This window comes from Mesoplodon densirostris, chromosome 1 (assembly GCF_025265405.1).
Source record: "Mesoplodon densirostris isolate mMesDen1 chromosome 1, mMesDen1 primary haplotype, whole genome shotgun sequence".
In the NCBI taxonomy this organism is placed as follows: Eukaryota; Metazoa; Chordata; class Mammalia; order Artiodactyla; family Ziphiidae; genus Mesoplodon; species Mesoplodon densirostris.
Window position 1 is genome coordinate 233,963,043 of NC_082661.1, and position 24,269 is coordinate 233,987,311.

General features: G+C 39.0%; 1 protein-coding gene across 8 annotated transcripts in view; it reads right to left on the bottom strand.

Annotated features, from left to right (window-relative positions):
* SH3D19 (SH3 domain containing 19) overlaps positions 1-24,269 on the bottom strand; it is a 171,867-nt gene that overhangs the window by 71,614 nt on the left and 75,984 nt on the right. The window contains exon 1 of one of the 8 annotated variants that reach the window (XM_060116294.1): positions 3,174-3,268. The exons of the other annotated variants lie outside the window; for them this stretch is intronic. The gene's annotated coding sequence lies outside the window, so the exon portion shown is untranslated. Of the gene's footprint in view, positions 1-3,173; positions 3,269-24,269 lie in introns of those variants that run through there. 8 annotated transcript variants of the gene reach the window in all.

Here is a 24,269-nt window from a genome sequence, read left to right on the forward strand (position 1 = left end):
GCCCTCAGTTGGACCACTAAGCCCATGGCAACGAAAAAGAGTAACAGTGTTTATACGGATGGGAAAGATGTTGGCTTTGCCATTTCCGGCTGCCACGTTGATGGTGGCAGCAGTGGGAATACATGGGGCAGGGTTAGGGGCTCCATGCGAGGGGACAGGACAAAGCAGTGATGAGAAGAGGAGAAGGAACAGAAAGTTCTAGCACCAGGAACAGTTTTAGAAAAGCGGTACTAGGGCTCCATCAGGTGAAACGATTAGTCTTTCTAAGAAGGAACATAGGAAGTCCGTCATTCTATGAAAATAACCTTTTTCAGTCAGGTGTTTCTAAACCAAGGATTATGTGCACGGCTTTTTTTATGATACTCATTTCAGGACTACAATAAACCTTGACTTGCTGCACGGCAGAAAAAAAAATCATTACATATATAGTACTTTTATCAACAAAGCCTTGGGCCAACCTTGATTTGCTTCTCAAAACAGAAAACACTAGTGTTAGAGAATAACAAAAATACGTGGGCTTTCATCTTTTGCGTGCATGACTCAAAATTTATCACCCTGTATTGCCTGCTAGATTAAGACAATATCATGTAATGGGAGAAGAAAGCATGAATTAGTAAATGATATTTTGCCCCTGAGACAAATATAAAGCTATGACATCATTTTAAAAGTGTCTAAGCTAATATCATCATCATCATATGTAGAGCCAGATCTGATACACTGTGGGGAATGGAAAAAAAATAAGATTAAGTGTAGTTATCTGAAACTCACGAAAACAAATTATGTTTTAGTTCTAAAACTCTGATTGGCGTCCATAAAGTTGGGGTATGGCAAGGGGAGTGAATTCCTTCTTCAGAATTAGAAAATAAAGGTGAGTAAAGAAAAATAATTGAGATCCAATTAGAATGACTTTCGCTAAAGTTAAAAACTAAAACAAAACTATAAAATACTTCTATTAATACCTTGAAAGCTTTAGGCAAAAAGTTGTATGAGTTCTGAGTTCACTAACTTTTTCATCACATCGACAGCTCAAGTATAATCACTGAGATCTATAATATAACATCAAGTTACATCAGGTATTTTTCTACTTAATCTTTTTCAAAGACAAGAAAATCATATGTATAACCTTTATTTACATATTTGGTTTCTGGACAAAAAAGTTAATACATATTTAAATGAGTTTCATTAACACACTCTACCTGCTACAAAATGTGTAACGAGTTCTATTGACAGTGTGCGGGTGAACACGAAGAATACAGAGGACAGGCAGAAAGAAAGCAAACAGAATGCATGATGTACCTCCGGGGTATCATGACTGTAGTGGGAAAAGGAGAGAATCTGGAGCTGGCCAGAGACCTGCTTTCCTATTTGTGTGAGCTCGGCCAATTTACTTACTTGCTGGGATTGTTTCTTATTTGTGATATGTGGATATGAATGCCCATCTTTTGGCTTGTTACTAAAACTGAATGAAAAAATACTACATAAAATATACAGCACAGTGCTTGGCATTTATTAGAGTCTCAAAAAATGTTAGTTCTCTTTCCCACCCTGTTTGCCAACACACAAACTTCTGGAGTCCATAATCACATGTGGTTGAAATTTTTGGAGCTATTCTGCCCAGCCAGTTGAGTTGCCCTGTAGTTATCATAACCCTACCTTATAAATTCAAATAATTGACCATTCGCATTTCAATTGCAATTATTATTCACACCTTAACAACCATTCTGAGTTTCACAATGCATGCTTCTCATGTACCTAATCTCCTAGGAAGCTGAAGCAACAACAAAGCCAAGAGAACAAAGCAGACCCCCAGGCTTTTGTGAGCGCTGTATGTTCCCCATTGAGAACACAGATCTCTGTTCCTTTAGGTCATGCTTCCCATGACGTTTTTCACAAAATGGGCATGGTGATCAGTAGCTCTGCAGAGTTTCATATTTCTTTAGCTCTATTAAAAAACAAATCCCACAAAAGTGTTCAAAGATCCTGCAAAGAGGCTTTCAGCTCTACTATTAATAACTAGAGTACATTTAAAATTAGAATATGGGGCTTCCCTGGTGGCGCAGTGGTTGAGAGTCCGCCTGCCGATGCAGGGGACACGGGTTCGTGCCCCGGTCTGGGAAGATCCCACGTGCCGTGGAGCGGCTGGGCCCGTGAGCCATGGCCGCTGGGCCTGCGCGTCCGGAGCCTGTGCTCCGCAACGGGAGAGGCCACAACAGTGAGAGGCCCGCGTACCGCAAAAAAAAAAAAAAAAAAATGAAGTCATATCTAAAATTAGAATATGTTGCCCTGTCCTTTCCAGGGCTTTAAGTTGTTTTTTTCTTTTTTTCCCACACATGCATGCCTTGACTTCCTAATTAGCCTGCAAACTTCTCAAGGAAAGAGACGGTCTCCACTCGTTTTTATAGTGCAGCTCAGTGGGATCACGTGCTCACTGAACTAATGAAAACTCAATCCTACTCACAGAAACACATGTAACTTGAATAGCACAGGTGATCCCACCTACAATCTACTTAATAAGCAAATCCCCAGAAATAATTTTGCTGCTGGCTTTGTTCTGTTGGTTTCAGTTCCCAGGTACATCTTGTATGCACATCTTGCCAAAAAGTGTCTGGGTCTGATGTTTAAAAATAGGAATCTTTCCTACAAAATGTCACCTTGATGAGCATCTGTTGCTCAAAGAAGAACAGAACTCTCTCCTAACAGTAGATGGAAAACTGGCCAGGTTCACCTTATTAAGAGATGGCATGGGGGCTTCCCTGGTGGCGCAGTGGTTGAGAGTCCGCCTGCCGATGCAGGGGACATGGGTTCGTGCTCCGATCCCGGAGGATCCCACGTGCCGCGAAGCGGCTGGGCCCGCGAGCCATGGCTGCGGAGCCTGTGCTCCGCGACGGGAGAGGCCACAGCAGTGAGAGGCCCGTGTACAGCAAAAAAAAAAAAAAAAAAAAAAAAAAGATGGCATGGACATGGCACCTAATTTGGCAACAAATACTGTACTTTAAGTGTCAATTAATGGAATTTCAGGGATAATTTTATAAGTTAAGCCTCTGGTAATTCCCAGTCAATAAGCAGCACAAACTTCACTGGTGTGCTGCTAAATTTCAAACCATGTCTCATACACAATAGCATACAGTGATATTAATCAGATGCAACTGTGGGTTAGAGCATGTACAACTTACTCTGAGAAGAGGAATAGGCATAATGTCAAGTCAGCACACTAAGAAAGGTGGCATTTTCTGCAACATGTGAGAATAGGGTCTTTAGCTGGATCTTCAGATGTTAACACAAAAAGGGTGAAAACTGTGGCTCTGATGTATAACTGTGTTCAACAAACACCTATTGAATGAACCAAGGAAATAATAATCAGAATAAATCTTTTCTGGGTTTATATCTTTCCTTTATAGTCAACCTAAAGTGATCTACAGAACGAGTTTACATAGAAAACCCAGAAAGAGAAAAAGGGCTAAAATTTAGCCCTCCCCTTGCTGGATATATAGCAATATAGGAGGATTAAATTTTATGATTAAAAGTTATTTGTTGGTAAAGGGCATGAAAAAGATCACACGGTTCTAAAGGGGTGTCCATTATATATATGCCAGGACAGAGTGAGGGATAATAAAATGTCAAATAAATAGATGGCAGTTTCAAGCAGTTTCAAGTTTGAAGCACCCAAAACAACCAGAGCCTGATTTTTCAAACTTTTGTCTTATTAGCTGATGATGTCTGTATTTTTGACCAAAAGACAGGCATGTACCCAGTTATGAAGAGAAATTTTTAATTTTCAACCAAGAACTTTACCAAAGAAATAAGGTCTACAATTAGGACATGGTCCCTGGCTGTAAGATGCTCATGGTCTAGCGAGAAGCCTGTGGGCAGGAGCTCACAATTTGTGTGTAGTTCTGCTTTTCTTAAAATTAGGTCTTTCATATTCTTGGTACCTTGTATTAGAGGTGTTTTGTTGTATTATTTCCTCTGCTAGTCTATAAACTCCTTCTTAGGCAATGTACATATTGGAACGATGTTGCATATAAACCTTAAATTAAAAAAAATAAGTATGGCCAATTTGAAAAAATTAAGACAACTTTTAAAGTACTTTTGGCATGTTCAGATTCCATGCCATAAAATATTTTAGATCATAAGTAAAGAACAAGTCTCCTAAAGACAAATGACTCATGCAATTCCACCCTATTTAACAATGACTTCTAAATTTTTTTAAGAGAAGTTCTTTTTAAAAAAGAAAAAAAAGAAAATCCACACCCTTCCCTAAAAGCTGTCATCCTGCAGCAGAGCTTCTACTGGAAAAGGTTGACACATCCCTTTGGACACTTCCTTATGGATGTTAGGGAAAACCTGGGATAAACTCCTGTGACAGACAGGAGACTGGTAGGGGACTCCACCTGGCAAGAAAAATTAGGACACAGGAAGCTTGGTGGAAATCCAGAGTCACTTGGTCACACTACAGAAGGAACAATTAAAGGCAGATGTTTCCTACATCACAGACCATTATACAGAGTCCTAGTGCCTAGATAATAGGAAGCAAACACCAAGTGAAAACCCTCTGCTCAAGGATGAAAAAAATATTCAGGGAGAAAAGAGAAGGAGGAAGAGTTTCTCGTAACATTTTTATCACCTACCTAGAAAAATCTGCTTTTTGGTATAAGTGTGTTTTTTATGACAGTTCTCATCAGAACATGTAATCTATTTTTCTATTCTCTTGGTCCTATTATGCAGAAGGATGGAAGAGGGTGGGACGCAGAAAGAGGTAATGACCCCACCCCCTCACTGCTGCTATAAACTCAGAGACGTAGCTGGTAACAATTTTTGATGTCAGTTATGGAGATGAGCTCTCTTCTAACATTTCTGGTTACAGCTTTTATGTATCTTTTTCCTTCCTTAGTACATGAACAAATCTAACACTTAAAAAATAATCTGAGATCAACTCTATTCCTTTGGAGACACTGAAAAAAAATCAAAGGAATATATATGTAGATAAGTAAGGGAGAGTATCTGATTAATAGATTATTTGAATTTTACGTCATATAAAGGATGCAGAAGGACAAGGTAGGAAGGATGGAAGGAGGAAAAGAGGAATTACACTCTACACACAACTTGATAAATCTATCAGAGTGAAAGTGAGGGGATTAATTTTTAGTGGAGGTACAATTAGGTACAATTAGTATAGACCAATATTTTTGGCCTTCATTTTGACATCATTCCTAACTCGCTTTGAATAATTCAGGACTGAAACCTAGAAGAGATAATTGCATAGCATAGATGCTTGGTGTCTCCTGATGATGTGGGCAATCAAAATCAGTACCAAAACTCAGAAGTTCCAGAAGCAGTTGATATTTGGAGCTGGGCTAGCAACAAAATATGTTCCAAACAAAGGGGTGTGTGCAAGAATATGAATATTTGGGAAGATGCCTTAACCTCAGCATGTGGTAGTTTTCAAATGAGATCAAATTCATCTCAATTAACCACTGTAGTATCCTCTTGTAAAAAATGAAATCTTACTATTAATAATAGCATATGAAAAATCGGTGGGTTTAGTAGAAGGCAGCAGGGAAAGAAAAAAGGTGAGAAACACGATTTTGTGTTTCTCCATTATTTATTTATTTATTTATTTTTGGCTGCGTTGGGTCTTCGTTGCTGCGTGCAGTCTTTCTCTAGTTGCGGTGAGCGGGGGCTACTCTTTGTTGTGGTGCGCGGGCTTCTCATTGCAGGGGCTTCTCTTGTTGTGGAGCATGCGCTCTAGGTGCGCGGGCTTCAGTAGTTGTGGCTCTCGGGCTCAGTAGCTGTGGCTCGCAGGCTGTAGAGTGCAGGTTCAGTAGCTGTGGCGAATGGGCTTAGTTGCTCCGCAGCATGTGGGATCTTCCCAGACCAGAGCTCGAACCTGTTTCCCCTGCATTGGCAGGTGAATTCTTAACCACTGTGCCACCAGGGAAGTCTCCTCGCCATTCTTTTTTTTTTTTTTTTTTTTTTTTAGCAGTATGCAGGCCTCTCACTGTTGTGGCCTCTCCCGTGGCGGAGCACAGGCTCCGGACGCGCAGGCTCAGTGGCCATGGCTCACAGGCCCAGCCGCTCCGTGGCATGTGGGATCTTCCCGGACCGGGGCACAAACCTGTATCCCCTGCATCGGCAGGCGGACTCTCAACCACTGCGCCACCAGGGAAGCCCCTCTCTCCATTCTTTATGGGATGAAAATAAAACTGCCACAAGGCAGTTTTGCTATTTTTCATTGCAAAAACAAATATATTTTAAGCATCTGAAACTGATCAAAATATCAGTTAAGTGATGCTTCCAATAAGATAGAAAATTAGGTCAGTTTGAAACCCTGACTTTAAAACTTTACAAAGATATTACTTCTAAAATGTTGGCTCCATTTTTTATTTGAAATAGTGAGGCAGATATTTTTTAAAAGCTAGGTTTAAATGTTATTAATAAAAATGCATAAATTATTTGTTATAAGGCACTACAAGATTTTTCTAGACCAATAATTTTTTTTAAATCTCTTTTAAAAGTGAATGTCGTAGCCACCCATTTCTTAGCTTTGTAATTTCTTGATCAAAGGTTTTAGGTTGGCTAAGTCTTTCCTTTTACCCTTTTATAGTTTCCTAGAGCATTACATTTCTATCTTTTCACCAAATCTCAGTGATGTCTAAGCCAGAATAAAATAGGCTCAATCAATGGTGGAGGAAATAATAATGAAGGAATAAACATACAAAACGGAAAAATCTGATCAATGTAATTTCATATGTTGAAGGCCTAAAAAGGCTTTTGTTTTGCTAATAAAAACAAACACATTAAAAAAATCATTTAACCAAGTACTTCAAAAGCTGGCAGTTCTTAGAGTTTCTGTTAAAGCTTAAAACTTTGACTAGGAATTGTAAAAGGGAACACGGAGAAAGCTGAGCTCATTCTAACAACAAACACGCAGATTTGTTCTCCTCTGGGAGCTGGAGCAGAACTTCAGCGGCGGGTCAGCATGAAAACGTTTACTGCAGTATTCAACCACTTCTCCATGACAATAAGGATTGCAAGCAGCGCACCTACCAGCTAACATCTAGTTTTTGCAAAGCCACTGGAAATCTTTTTCATCGTAAAACAAGAACATATTTGGCAGCCAAAAGACTTTAAATGCATTTAAAATGACGACTACTAGGAGTTACATGAAATTACCTGACAGGTATAGTAAATCGCTAGATTAGGGAGCCCACAGAAAAACAGGCTTTAGGATACACATTAGATATTTGAAGATACCTTCATTCAAGGGTATGACTGTTGATGAAGACTGCAGACACCGAGTACAACTGCCCCCAAACTAGCAGTTCTATTTTTTTTTAAGATTTTTTTTATGTCGACCATTTTTTAAAGCCCTTATTGAATTTTTTACACTTCTGCTGCTGCTTTTTTTTTTTTTTTTTTTTTTGCGCTACGCGGGGCTCTCACTGTTGTGGCCACTCCCGTGGCGGAGCACAGGCTCCGGACGCGCAGACTCAGCGGCCATGGCTCACGGGCCCAGCCTCTCCGCGGCATGTGGGATCTTTCTGGACAGGGGCACGAACCCGTGTCCCCTGCATCGGCAGGCGGACTCTCAACCACCGCGCCACCAGGGAAGCCCTGCTTCTGTTTTATGTTTTGGTTTTTTGGCCGCGAGGCATGTGGAATCTTAGCTCCCCGACCAGGGATCGAACCCGCACCCCCTGCGCTGGAAGGCGAAGTCTTAACCACTGGACCGCCATGGAAGTCCCAGCAGTTCTATCTTTACAGGACATTTACAAAGATTCAGAGAGAGTAAATCTGCCTGCTATAAGCACTAGAAAGCAGCAGAAAGGAGGGAAGCAAGAAAATGCCGAAGAGAACACAGGAGAGAATGGCAGGGATGGGGTCCAGCTATATAGAATGTGGATGAGCCAAGGCTCTCAAGAGAAGGACTCTGCCTGAGGAATGAGCAGCCCACACCGGTGCCACACTGTGATATAACCGGCCTGCTACTCAGGAGATTTCTGGGGTCCCCTCCCCATTCATTCTTTCCTCTTCCCTCCCACACTGGAGAGGAGAGGCATTGTATTCAGCCATTCTCACCCAGTCTGCCTTGTGACCAGCTATATACCACAGTGAAACGGCCTAAAGTACAGTCTGTGGCAAAGCAACAGAGTGTGACCAGTACAGAATTTACTTCTATAAGGTAGATAAACAGATCCCCAAACTGAATATTCAGTGTGATCCCAATCTTATTTTTTAAATCATACCTAAAAAAACATATATATACACATATACCTATTACATATATATACCTACATTATATATACACATACATAATTTATATATTTATATTTTATATTTATACAAGAAAAGTGAGAACACATCTATCTACCCAGCAGTGTGCTGGAGACAGCTCATACTGGCTCATGAAAGCTGACCATTAAATTTTCAGAAATTCTACAGGCCAGTTTTTTAAACATAGCCATTATTAAAAAGTATATAAACTATTTAAGTTATATAAACTTACAAGTAAATAAATCACATAAAAAAGGTAATAAATACTCAAAACGTATCACCTCCTAATTATTTTACCACATTTCACTATCATCTATGCTCTTGAGATGAAGTATGCCTATCATTTCCGAATGGTGGAAACACCATAATAATGATGTGCTACTGTGCAACTTTTTCCAATTCATCATCACTGGTGTCATGTTGGCCAAGGTGGGAATATGTACGCTGCAAAAATTGGCAAGCCAGGGTTGAATTTATCATTTTACTGGTTGTCTAGACTTAAGAAAGTGATGGAGAAAATGTTAATAATGCAGATTCAAAATAAAAGTATGTTGTGTTTGTAGCTGTTCCATGAGGAATATCCCCCAAAACTGAGGAAACAGTCTTCCAGTATTTGAAAACTATTATCTAAATCAGCAAAACATTGGCTCAGGTCACTGACAAAATGGGTGGAAATTCTGACCTATGTTTTGCTTGTTTCACTGTCATCTTATTTATATAAACAGAAGTATCAACCAACATTCATACTGCAATTACACTTAGCTGGTTGTTGAACATTTATCAGGACACCACTGCATATGATTGGTTATCTACCTGTATCTCTGTATTTTCCAAGTTTTATGTAAGGAACATTATTACTTTTGTAATTTGTAAGTTATTTTAAAAAAGATTTGGTATGGCAAAAAGCAAAAAAAAGTGACCAGTTTATATCAAAGTCATGACTTTAAAATTATTAAAATTACATTCAAACCATCAGATAATGAATCACTTTATGGAAGCAGCAGGCTAAGGTCAAACCTAAATGCCATTATGGGGTGAAAATCCCCCAGAATCCTAGTATGGATAGCAGCATGCATACAACTTCAAAACAGTTTACGAAAAGAAAATGATCTATATATTTTACAAACCCCTATTGCTTCAGCATGAAAATTTAAAAGAGGGAGTTAAGAATCAAATTAAATGAACATGAACATCTAGAGTTTAAAAATCATTAGTGTAACTATTACTTCCTTAGTGTGTTCTACGTTCCAGAGATTCTCCTAGGCGCTGGGGATAAGAATAAAAATGGTGAGCCCCACATTCAAAGAGCTTATAGTTCAGTGGAAAAGACAGAAAAGTAAACAGGTAAGCTCCTTTTCTTTTTTTTTTTAATCAGGCAATTTTACTCTGCATTAGGAAGTGTGGGACAACCTAAGGACATCTCCAGATATCCTTTAAAAAATAATATTGCAAATATAAGACAAATCAGGAATGTCAATTCAAATGAAATGCAATTGAAAGAGATGGTAAAGTATAATCAAACTTTAAAAAATAATAAAATGGCTTCTGAGTGGCAAGACGGTGCAGATGGGAAGAGTCACATCTACCTCCTTGCAGCAGCCAAAGCCAGAACCACTCCTCAAGCTCCCAGCTAGTCCAGGGCTGGCGTTTCTAGAACGGGCTTAGCACAACAATCCAGTCCTAACTCAAACTTCCAGGGGTGCCAGGGACATCCTGCTCACCTGCCACCAATGCCTATGTCACCTTAAGGATGCCTATAAGATACGTCAATTGTTTCCTGGGCCATGGCCCCTCCTGTTACAAGTATTCCTGACAACAGGAATCAACTGAAATGAATGTGTGGATGGACAGATGGATGGACAGATAGGTGGGTGGACAGATAGGCAGATGGACGGGTAGACAGACTTGTTTTTTCTTAATGATGTTACTTTTAAAAAAGAAGATACATTATTTAGTAACTCCTACCACCTATACGTCCCACCTATCTAGGTAGCAAATATCATTCCTGCTTTAATGGAGCTGCGAAAAGAGGAAAGCCCCACACACACCTGAAGGTGGTGTGATAATATTACACATTTTGCTTCCAGACAAACATTCTGTTAAAACTGGGGCCACAGTTTTCCTAGGAGAGATGTACCACTGTTTCAGTCTGAGTTGAACCCAGTCCAACGATACTTAGGGTTCTTCCTGGAATTTCAAGAAAAGAAGAAAGAAGGAGATGGAGACAAAAGAGGAAAGAAACATAACTACCGATGGTGGGGTTAGGATCTAAGACATGTTTCCAAGCTCTCCTCCTAATCTCACCTCATTCCCACAAGCCACAACCCTGATGGCAAGGGTCTAAGAAAGACGGGGTGGGATTCCCGGGACAGGAACAGCAAAGGTTCCCTCTTCGTTCCCACCAGCCCCTCTACCAGACAGTTCGCTGATGTGGGACTATGCTTGGTGGTGGAACAGCAGGGCCTCTGGAGGATTTCAGCGGCCGGAGAAAACAGCAGTGTGTGGAGATAACCGACACGAGTACAAATCAGAAAGCGTTTTCTACATCATTTATTTACGTTTGCAAGCAGCCTCAAAACGGAGTACACGTCGTGAGAGCCTCAGATTTCTAGTTGTTTCTAGTTCACTTGAAAGTATCTCTTCTCAAGTTGGGAAACACTAACTGATCATCTGTCCTGTACCAAACCTGGAGATACAAAGATGAACAACTGCCTTCAGGTGGGGAGTGAGACTTATAAACATATAATGATGAACCATCATGCAGGGTGATCTGTGCTCTAGATAGAACTATGCCGAAGTAATTAGGATGCAGTCTTTAGTTGGTCAGTTTGTTTGTTTCTTTTTGTCCCTGGATATCAAAATGTTGCAGATAATGACTTTAGGCCCCATTTAAAAATTTTAACATAAAGACTGTACTCATATTCCCTTTTACGTCTAACATTTCCTTAGAAATGTTTGTTTTCAAACTAGGACTTCGTATAACAATAGTGACCTTTCTCTTACTGAAGTGATTCAGCCTTGACCATTTTACCTTAGATTATCTGGTAAAGTAGAATAAAAACTGCTCACTATGCTAATACTGAATTGCTGTAACTTATTTTGTCACAGTAATTTTTTTTTTTTTTTTTTTTTTTTTTTTTTTTTGCTGTATGCAGGCCTCTCACTGTTGTGGCCTCCCCCGTTGCGGAGCACAGGCTCCGGACGCGCAGGCTCAGCGGCCATGGCTCACGGGCCCAGCCGCTCCGCGGCATATGGGATCCTCCCAGACCGGGGCACGAACCCATATCCCCTGCATCGGCAGGCGGACTCTCAACCACTTGCGCCACCAGGGAGGCCCGTCACAGTAATTTTATATGTATTTTGGGGTGGGGGGAAGACCTTTTTAAAAAATAAATTAAAAAATTTTGTAAATACTTTTAGATTTACAGAAAAGTTGTGAAGATTAGTTTCTGTATACCCCACACCCAGTTCCCTCCGTTGTTCACATCTTACATTAATGTTACATTTATCACCACTGTGTGTTTTTAAACACTCTGATTGGGACTTCCCTGGTGGCGCAGTGGTTAAGAATCCACCTGCCAATGCAGGGGACATGGGTTCGACCCCTAATCCGGGAAGATCCCACATGCTGCGTAGCAACTAAGCCCATGCACCACAACTACCGAGCCCACGTGCCACAACTACTGAAGCCTGTGCGTCTAGAGCCCATGCTCCGCAACGAGAAGCCACCGCAATGAGAAGCCCATGTGCCGCAACGAAGAGTAGCCCCTGCTCGCCGCAACTAGAGAAAGCCTGCACGCAGCAACAAAGACCCATCGCAGCCAAAAATAAAATAAATTTTTTTAAAAATTAAAAAAAAACCCACTCTGATTATGCAGACTCTGCTTTTCCATGTTTTATTTGTAAGAGATTATAGGAGGTACTAGAAAAGATCCCCTACAGGAATTGTAACGTTGTCAAAACCCAAATATTTTTTTTTCAAGGTGAGGTCATGTTCAAAATGAGGAGTGAGGTCAAGAAGACCCAATCATGGGGCTCACCACTTGTTTTTTTTTTTTGCGGTATGCGGGCCTCTCACTGTTGTGGCCTCTCCCGTTGCGGAGCACAGGCTCTGAACGCACAGGCTCAGTGGCCATGGCCCACGGGCCCAGCCACTCCACGGCATGTGGGATCCTCCCAGACCGGGGCACGAACCCGTGTCCCCTGCATCAGCATGCGGACTCCCAACCACTGCGCCACCAGGGAAGCCTGGGGCTCGCCACTTTGACTAGCACCACTAGAAGGAACATCTGGAGTGCTGTTTTACAGAGAAGAGAAGTACTAGTAAAAGGAAGACAGAAAGACTGCTAACCTTAAGAGTGTAAGGTAAATCAGGGAGGGGCAAAATTTCTGTAGATTATTTTTTAGGGTTCCAATTCCCCAGATTTAGTATAAAATTACCTCAACGCCCTATAAATGCTTATCACACACAATAACTATTTGTTGAATATAAGTGAATCCCACTTTCAAATATATCATACAGAAACCCCAATACATTTGTTTGATATCAAATCTGCATTCATCGATGTTTCATGGAGATTTTTTTTTTTAAGTCACAATCTTTTCCCAACATGAGGCCGACCCTAAATGCAAGTTGTGGTTTTGCCTCAGACTTAAGCAGAACAAACCTATGGGAGATCTGAAGGCTATATTCTCAACAATCACTATTACAAAATAATACCAAGATCAAGTCTCTACTCTATGCAACTAAGGGCCAAACAGAAGAGGGGAGAGGTGATTCACCCTTGTACATAAAGCATCTGAGAGCATTAATGCTCTAAGTGAATTCCTGGAGACACAGGGCATGTAGGGCTCAGGACCAAGGATCCTGATAGTTGTCAGACACAGAGAGTGGACCGTGAGAAGAGTTCAGAGGTCCGAGGTCCAGTTACAGCCACGCCACTACTCTGAGCATAACTGTAATGTCAGTTTCCTCATCTATCATATACTTTGACTGGATGATCTCTATTCTACCTTCTACTCTAAATTTTTTTTCAATATGAAACTTAAAAAACTCCAAGATCCCAATTTAAATTCCACTTAATAAGAATCAATTACTTAATCCACCTGGAATGAAGAACACTGGAGTTGAGAACATCCATTCCAATGGTAATAACAGCCAACCTTATTGAGCACTGCTCTAATGCCTTACATCCTTTAACTCACTTAATCCCCACATCCACCCTTAGAGGAATGTACTATTGTTATCCCAATTTTACAGATGAGAAAAGAGTTTATGTAATTTAAACATTCAAGGTCTCACAGCTTGCAAATAAATGATGAAGCCAGGACTTAAACTTTGATGGTCTGGTGCCAGAGCCTGAGTTCTTAGCTACTGTTCATCACTGCCTCACCTACAGCCGAACATTGACAGGAAATCACCAAAAAAAACCCACTTAAATAAGAAAGAATTGTGAATCAATTACCAAGGAACCTTGAGAACTTGTCTTCTTTCACTGACTCTCCATGGGTGGAAGGTTTAAAATCAGAGGAAGGGGGAAGGTGTCTTGAAGAGTATTAGAAAATTATTTAAGACTTTCATCACTTCTGGGATTTATTCATAATACACAAAATGTCAAAGGAGTATATGCAAATAAATGTTTGAAAATTCATGGGCCTGGCTGTATTTTGTGTTTTTGGAAATCCTACATTAAAGAGGGGTGTTAGCCTCAGGAGCAGCAGATTAAATCTCCACAATCAACTTGATGTACCCTGCACCTGTGGAATACTTGAATAGACAACGAATCATCCCAAATTGAGGAGGTGGACTTTGGGAGCAATGATATATATACTTTTTTCCCTTTTTCTCTTTTTGTGAGTGTGTATGTGTAAGCTTCTGTGTGTGATTTTTGTCTGTATAGCTTTGCTTTTACCATTTGTCCTAGGGTTCTGTCTGTCATTTTTTCTTTTTTTTTTTTTTTACTATAGTTTTTAGCACTTGTTATCATTGGTGGATTTGTTTTTTGGTTTGGTTGCTCTCTCCTTAATTTCTTTCTTTTTTTCTTTATTACTTAAAATTTTCTTTTTAATAATTATTTTTTATTTTAATAACTTCATTTTGTTTTATTTTATTTTATTTTATCTTCTTTCTTTCTTTCTTTTTTTCCTCCCTTTTATTCTGAGCTGTGTGGATGAAAGGCTCTTGGTGCTCCAGCCAGGCGTCAGGGCTGTGCTTCTGAGGTGGGAGAGCCAAGTTCAGGACACTGGTCCTCAAGAGACCTCCCAGCTCCACATAATATCAAACAGCGAAAATCTCCCAGAGATCTCCCTCTCAACGCCAAGACCCAGCTCCACTCAATGACCAGCAAGCGACAGTGCTGGACAACTAGCAAGACAGGAACACAACGCTATCCATTAGCTGAGAGGCTGCCTAAAATCATAATAAGGCCACAGACACTCCAAAACACACGATCAGATGTGGACCTGCCCACTAGAAAGACAAGATCCAGCCTCAACCACCAGAACACAGGCACTAGTACCCTCCACCAAGAAGCCTACACAACCCACTGAACCAACCTTAGCCACTGGGGAAAGACACCAAAAACCACAGGAACTACGAACCTGCAGCCTGCGAAAAGGAGACCCCAAACACAGTAAGATAAGCAAAATGAGAAGACAGAAAAACACACAGCAGATGAAGGAGCAAGGTAAAAACCCACCAGACCTAACAAATGAAGGGGAAATAGGCAGTCTACCTGAAAAAGAATTCAGAATAATGAGAGTAAAGATGATCCAAAATCTTGGAAATAGAATGGAGAAAATACAAGAAACATTTAACAAGGACCTAGAAGAACTAAAGAGCAAACAGTGAAGAACAACACAATAAATGAAATTAAAAATACTCTAGATGGGATCAATAGCAGAATAACTAGGCAGAGGAACAGATAAGTGACCCAGAAGATAAAACAGTATAAATAACTACTGCAGAGCAGAATAGAGAAAAAAGAATGAAAAGAATTGAGGACAGGCTCAGAAATCTCTGGGACAATATTAAACGCACCAACATTCAAATTATAGGGGTCCCAGAAGAAGAAGAGAAAAAGAAAGGGACTGAGAAAATATTTGAAGAGATTATAGTTGAAAACTTCCCTAATATGGGAAAGGAAATAGTCAATCAAGTGCAAGAAATACAGAGAAGCCCACACAGGATAGATCCAAGGAGAAACACAGCAAGACACATATTAATCAAACTATCAAAAATTAAATACAAAGAAAAAATATTAAAAGCAGCAAGGGAAAAACAACAAATAACACACAAGGGAATCCCCATAAGGTTAACAGCTGATCTTTCAGCAGAAACTCTGCAAGCCAGAAGGGAGTGGCAGGACATATTTAAAGTGATAAAGGAGAAAAACCTACAACCAAGATTACTCTACCTGGCAAGGATCTCATTCAGATTTGATGGAGAAATTAAAACCTTTACAGACAAGCAAAAGCTAAGAGAATTCAGCATCACCAAACCAGCTTTACAACAAATACTAAAGGAACTTCTCTAGGCAGGAAACACAAGAGAAGGAACAGACTTACAATAACAAACCCAAAACAATTAAGAAAATGGTCATAGGAACATACATATTGATAATTACCTTAAATGTAAATGGATTAAATGCTCCAGCCAAAAGACATAGACTGGCTGAATGGATACAAAAACAAGACGCATATATAGGCTGTCTACAAGAGTCCCACTTCAGACCTAGAGACACATACAGACTGAAAGTGAGGGGATGGAAAAAGATATTCCATGCAAATGGAAATCAAAAGGAAGAGGGAGTAGCAATTCTCATATCAGACAAAATAGACTTAAAATAAAGACTATTACAAGAGACAAAGAAGGACACCACATAATGATCAAGGGATCAATCCAAGAAGAAGATTTAACAATTGTAAATATTTATGCACCCAACATAGGAGCACCTCAATACATAAGGCAAATAACAAAAGCCTTAAAAGGGGAAATCAACAGTAACACAATCACAGTAGGGGACTTTAACACCCCACTTTCACCAATGGACAGATCATCCAAAATGAACATCAATAAGGAAACAAGAGCTTTAAATAATACATTAAACAAGATGGACTTAATTGATATTTATAGGACATTCCATCCAAAAACAACAGAATACACATTTTTCTCAAGTGCTCATGGAACATTCTCCAGGATAGATCATATCTTGGGTCACAAATCAAGCCTTGGTAAATTTAAGAAAATTGAAATTGTATCAAGTATCTTTTTTGACCACAACGCCATGAGACTAGATATCAATTACAGGAAAAAATCTGTAAGAAATACAAACACATGGAGGCTAAACAACACATTACTTAATAACCAAGAGATCACTGAAGAAATCAAAGAGGAAATCAAAAACTACCTAGAAACAAATGACAATGAAAACATGACTACCCAAAACCTATGGGATGCAGCAAAAGCAGTTCTAAGAGGGAAGTTTATAGCAATACAATCCTACCTCCAGAAACAAGAAACATCTAAAATAAACAACCTAACCTTACATCTAAAGCAATTAGAGAAAGAAGAACAAAAAAACCCCAAAGTTAGCAGATGGAAAGAAATCATAAAAATCAGATCAGAAATAAATGAAAAAGAAATGAAGGAAACAATAGCAAAGATCAATAAAACTAAAAGCTGGTTCTTTGAGAAGATAAACAAAATTGATAAACCATTGGCCAGACTCATCAAGAGAAAAAGGGAGAAGACGCAAATCAACAGAATTAGAAATGAAAAAGGAGAAGTAACAACTGACACTGCAGAAATACAAAGGACCGTGAGAGATTACTACAAGCAGCTATATGTCAATAAAATGGACAACCTGGAAATAATGGAGAAATTCTTAGAAATGCACAAACTTCTGAGACTGAACCAGGAAGAAATAGAAAATATGAAGAGACCAATCACAAGCACTGAAATTGAAACTGATTAAAAATCTGCCAACAAACAAAAGCCCAGGACCAGATGCCTTCACAGCTGAATTCTATCAAACATTTAGAGAAGAGCTAACACCTATCCTTCTCAAACTCTTCCAAAATACAGCAGAGGGAGGAACACTCCCAAACTCATTCTACGAGGCCACCAGCACCTTGATACCAAAACCAGACAAGGATGTCACAAAGAAAGAAAACTACAGGCCAATATCACTGATGAACATAGATGCAAAAATCCTCAAAAAATACTAGCAAACAGAATCCAACAGCACATTAAAAGGATCATACACCATGATCAAGTGGGGTTTATTCCAGGAACACAAGGATTCTTCAATATACGCAAATCAATCAATGTGATATACCATATTAACAAATTGAAGGAGAAAAACCATATGATCATTTCTATAGAGGCAGAGGAAGCTTTTGACAAAATTCAACACCCATTTATGATAAAAACCCTCCAGAAAGTAGGCACAGACGGACTTTCCTCACCATAATAAAGGCCATATATGACAAACCCACAGCCAACATCATCCTCAATGGTGAAAAACTGAAACCATTTCCACTAAGATCAGGAACAAGACTAGGTTGTCCACTCTCACCACTATTATTCAACATAGTTTTGGAAGTTTTACCACAGCAATCAGAGAAGAAAAAGAAATAAAAGGAATCCAAATTGGAAAAGAAGAAGTAAAGCTGTAACTGTTTGCAGATGACATGATACTATACATAGAGAATCCTAAAGATGCTACCAGAAAACTACTAGAGCTAATCAATGAATTTGGTAAAGTAGCAGGATACAAAATTAATGCACAGTAATCTCTTGTATTCCTATACACGAATGATGAAACATCTGAAAGTGAAATTAAGAAAACACTCCCATTTACCATTGCAACAAAAAGAATAAAATAGCTAGGAATAAACCTACCTAAAGAGACAAAAGACCTGTATGCAGAAAATTATAAGACACTGATGAAAGAAATTAAAGATGATACAAATAGATGGAGAGATATACCATGTTCTTGGATTGGAAGAATCAACTTTGTGAAAATGACTATATTACCCAAAGCCATCTACAGATTCAATGGAATCCCTATCAAACCACCAATGGCATTTTTCACAGAAGTAGAACAAAAAATTTCACAATTTGTATGGAAACACAAAAGACCCCGAATAACCAAAGCAATCTTGAGAAAGAAAAATGGAGCTGGAGGAATCAGGCTCCCTGACTTCAGACTATACTACAAAGCTACAGTAATCAAGACAGTATGGTACTGGCACAAAAACAGAAATATAGATCAATGGAACATGATAGAAAGCCCAGAGATAAACCCACGCACATATGGTCAACTTATCTTTGATAAAGGAGGCAAGAATATACAGTGGAGAAAAGACAGCCTCCTCAATAAGTGGTGCTGGGAAAACTGGACAGCTACATGTAAAAGAATGAAATTAGAACACTCCCTAACACCATACACAAAAATAAGCTCAAAATGTATTAAAGACCTAAATGTAATGCCAGACACTATAAAACTCTTAGAGGAAAACATAGGCAGAACACTCTATGACATAAATCACAGCAAGATCCTTTTTGACCCACCTCCTAGAGAAATGGAAATAAAAACAAAAATAAACAAATGGGACCTAATGAAACTTAAAAGCTTTTGCACAGCAAAGGAAACCATAAACAAAACGAAAAGACAACCCTCAGAATGGGAGAAAATATTTGCAGATGAAGCAACTGACAAAGGATTAATCTCCAAAATTTACAAGCAGCTCATGCAGCTCAATATCAAGAAAACAAACAACCCAATCCAAAAATGGGCAGAAGACCTAAATAGACATTTCTCCAAAGAAGATATACAGATTGCCAACAAACACATGAAAGAATGCTCAACATCATTAATCATTAGAGAAATGCAAATCAAAACTACAATGAGATATCATCTCACACTGGTCAGAATGGCCATCGTCGAAAAATCTAGAAACAATAAATGCTGGAGAGGGTGTGGAGAAAAGGGAATCCTCTTGCACTGTTGGTGGGAATGTTAATTGATACAGCCACTATGGAGTACAGTATGGAGGTTCCTTAAAAAACTAAAAATAAAACTACCATACGACCCAGCAATCCCATTACTGGGCATAATACCCTGAGAAAACCATAATTCAAAAAGAGTCACGTACCACAATGTTCATTGCAGCTCTATTTACAATAGCCAGGACATGGAAGCAACCTAAAAGTCCATCAACAGATGAATGGATCAAGAAGATGTGGCACATATATACAATGGAATATGACTCAGCCATAAAAAGAAACGGAATTGAGTTATTTTTAGTGAGGTGGACGTACCTAGAGTCTGTCATACAGAGTGAAGTAAGTCAGAAAGAGAAAAACAAATACCGTATGCTAACACATATATATGGAATCTAAAAAAAGAAAAAAAAAAGGTCATGAAGAACCTAGGGGCAAGATGGGAATAAAGACACAGAAGTACTAGAGCATGGACTTGAGGATATGGGGAGGGGGAAGGGTAAGCTGTGACAAAGTGAAAGAGCGGCATGGACATATATACACTACCAAACGTAAGGTAGATAGCTAGTGGGAAGCAGCCGCATAGCACAGGGAGATCAGCTTGGTGCTTTGTGACCACCTAGAGGGGTGGGATAAGGAGGCTGGGAGGGAGGGAGATGCAAGAGGGAAGAGATATGGGGATATATGTATATGTATAACTGATGCACTTTGTTATAAAGCAGAAACTAACACACCATTGTAAAGCAATTATACTCCAATAAAGATGTTTAAAAAAAATAAAATAAAATAAAAGAGGGGTGTTTTGTTTTTTGGCCTTTTGTTGAAGAAGACAAAACAATAAAGCCTTCTATTACTCACCAAGGCATAGATCTGCTGTCAGTGTTCATAAGACAAGCAATACATTTTCTTCTTCACACAATATATTGTATGGCAGGGATTTGGTCAATATACTCATGGTACCCTAACCTCTGTGGAAATAAATCCTAGAATCAAGGCTATTGTCTGGGATATTCCTAAAGCCAATGTAAGTATGTGATTTTCATTTCTAAATTACAGTAATGTTGATATTCCTTCTAATGATATTACATTAACTCGCAAGGTTAAAAGCAACTGAAACCCTTTCAACTTGAATTAAATAAAAGGAATTTTCATTATGAGTATACAAGGTTATCTCAGGAATTCCCACAAACAGGAAGTACACCTGAACTTCATGCAGCACTGGAAATAAGGTAGTTTCTTACACAAGCTCTCTTCTTCTGAGACCACACTATCCCTGCTTTTTTCTTTAAAACTCCTGCTAGAGCTGGACTCTTTCTGCTTGTTCATCAGCATACCTGGGCAGCGTTAATCAATATATATGCCCTGACCAACCCCAAACCTAAATAATTAAAAAAAAAAATTCCGAAGAGTGCAATTCAGCGTATAAGGACTTTTTCTACTTTCAGCTTCTCTCTGGAATCTGTAACCAAAGAGAAACTACTGGGCAAGAGATGGTGATAAACTTTAAGGCCTGCTTGTCATTCCTTGATAACATCCCTAGACAGTCTACACAAGGCAGTGCAGCCAGGGATAATTTTATCTCTAGGAAACAGGTTTACAGTTGATGGGATGTTTGTATTTTAGACACAATGTTACTCTGAAGCATTCAGACAATCTATACTTTCCTTCTATTGTTTTATTTTCTTAATTATCAAAGGGTATTCATTCTCAATTCTCCTTTCCAAAAGGAGAGAGAATCACACAAAGTCCTTCTTTGGCACACCTGCCTTATTTTTGCTGCATTTATCAATAGAAGTACAAGGGTGGGCAGGCTCACTCTGCATCTCCTGAGAGCTGCTCTACAACTGGAACAAGATGGAAAGTGACAAAAACTTGTCAGAGGGCAGAACTGAATGCTCTGATTTGGTGTCCAGAGGAGCCCCTCATCAAAAAGGAAGTCCTCAACCCTGAAATTATATATTTGGGAGCAGGCCTGATTTCTGGTTTCAAGAATGGTTTCATGACAGTATGGAGGTTCCTTAAAAACCTAAAAACAGAGCTACTGTATGATCCAGCAATTCCACTCCATATCTGGAAAAGATGAAAACTAATTCAAAAAGATACATGCACCCCAATGTTCATAGCAGCGTTATTTACAATAGCCAAGATATGGAAGCAACCCAAGTGCCCATTAACAGATGATTGGTTTAAGAAGATATGGTATATATACACAATGGAATGTTACTCAGCTATAAAAAGAACGAAATATTGCATTTGCAGCAACACGGATGGATCTTGAGAATATTGTACTAAATGAAATTAAGAGAGAAAGACAAGTATTATATGATATCACCTATATGTGGAATCAAGAAAATAATACAAATGAATCTATATACAAAATGGAAATAGACTTACAGACATAGAAAACAAACTTATGGTTATCAAAGGGGAAAGGGAGGAGAGGAAAGACAAACTAGGAGTATAGGATTAAAAGGTACACACCACCATACATAAAACAGATAAGCAACAAGTATTTGCTGTATAGCACAGGGAACTATATTCAATACCCTGTAATGGCCTATAATGGGAAACAATCTGAAAAAAATACATATAGGGGCTTCCCTGGTGGCACAGTGGTTGAGAGTCCGCCTGCCGATGCAGGGGACACGGGTTCGTGCCCCGGTCTGGGAAGATCCCACATGCCGCGGAGCGGCTGGGCCCGTGAGCCATGGCCGCTGAGCCTGCGCGTCCGGAGCCTGTGCTCCGCAATGGGAGAGGCCACAGCAGTGAGAGGCCCGCGTACCGCAAAAAAAAAAAATACATATAAATACATATATATAACTGAATCACTTTGCTGTACACCTGAAATTCACACAATATTGTAAATCAAGTATACTTCAATTTAAAAAAAAAAGAAAAAAAGGAAGGGTTTTGTGTATGAAACAAGACTGAATTTTGATTAACAGCAGTTTACTGTTACCAAGACAGCACGTGACTGGGCTTCTGAATGACTGTTTAGGAATTCTGTCCACACTAAGATGCTCCCAGGAATTAGTTAGTACACGTTTATGGTTTACAGTCCTATTCAATACACACACTGAAAAATGTGATCATGCTCTGCCAGTAAGGGAAAGCACTTAAATAAAAAATTAAAATAAAACATTAAAGTCCAGCTGTACAAGGATATTTATTAATCGGGGTCAAATCATAACCTAAGGGCAGATAGAGATCCACAAAGATGTATACAAAGTTCACTCAACTAAAGGCTATTTAATATAGATTTTGTAGAACTGTGTAAATAACTGCTTCTAAATTATACTGCAGAAAAGTAAAGAACTAATGTAACATATAACCCAAGGGAAAGAGAGAAAAGAATTAGGATGAAAAGATTTAAGGGCTAGGATGTCCACGTGCTCCCTGGACGGCCGAGAAGTGCGGGCCGCACCTGCCAGTTTTGAGAAAAGCAGCAAACACAGGACCAGCTGCTGTTCCAAAGTTAACTGCCTGCTGATAGTTTAATCTGAAACAGCTTCAGAGAGGCCCCCCACCCCTGCACTAAGCACTTAGGGCAGTGACAGGCCAGCTGATAAAACTTTTCAATTACCCAACTGATAAACCATATAAATGCTTCCTTTTCATTCCCATCACACTAGGGGGGAATGCTAAAGTCACATTTCTTAAAACCACAATAAAAAGTATATATTCTCTGTAGAATGACATAAAATGTTAATAATCCTTTCTCATCTCCCATTGCAAAAGGATTTTTCCCCCCAAAGCCTGCATACACTTTAACTTTTCACCTTGTTTACAGCATTAGAGATGCTACAGCAAAAGTATTTTCTTATAGCTTAGAAAACATAATGCCAGAAAGTAATGACGCACAAGCTATAGTTTATAGCGGTATGGAAATCAGGACATAAGGGTAGGGAAATACTACAGAATGCCAATAGTTAAACTAAGCCCAGCAGAGCATGACATTTTAATAGACATATTTAGAAAGGAGAAAAGCAAAATCAAGTTAAATCTTCTGCTTTTAGCTAATCTATTTAAACCATAATGTGATAATGGTAAAGTGTCAAAATAAAATCCTAAACATCTTTATAAGACCAACAGTAGGGTACCAATGCAGAAAACCAAGACCCTTTCAAATTCTTAATGATAAAGTGGTTGCTATGAGTTTTAATATCATCAACTATTAACTGTGAGTGCACCAAACTTTGTGCTATAAATATTCTTCATGTTGAGTTCACGTACCTCCCTGTGTGGGTGACAGTTCAGGCCCATTATGGGGACGGTGGTTGCAACAGGCCCTACTGAACCTGCGCTGGGACCAAACCACCACAAAGCCATCTGAGATTTGTGAAGAAAACAGAAATGTAGGGTATATAAAATGTCAAAAGTTAAGTGTGAATGAGAATAGGAGTTTGACAGAAACTTGAGTAAAATATTTATCTTGTAAGAAGCAAGAGGTTTTCTCACACAGGTACACAAAGATATGAACATAAAGATGCTTACTGCAGCATCATTCCTGTTATGCTATCAATAAGCAATCCAAATGCTACCAATAAAAGACTGGTTAAATAAATAATAATATAACTTCACTAGAAAATTCTATGTAGCAGTTGAAAAAAACAATGAAGTGGAAAGTGGCATGATAAAACTTTCTAAAATACAAGTGAAAAGGCAAGTTGGCATAAATATATCTATGAATATATATACATATACACTACACACACACATATATATATCCTCATTTACTGTAAATATTATTTGAATATATACTATGTATGTGCATAGAAAGCAGACTAGGATAGACGCTGAACCATCAGACTCCTTTAATAATAGTTGCTTGTGGAATAAAGACAGACACCACATATTTCTATACTACTAAAAAATGTTTTCATGTGGTACTTGTTTAACTCTTGGGTAACAAGATGAGATAAAAATCCACAGAGCAATAAATAGTGCTTTGAGTAGAGGGAACTACAGGAGTAGACTATGAGTAGAA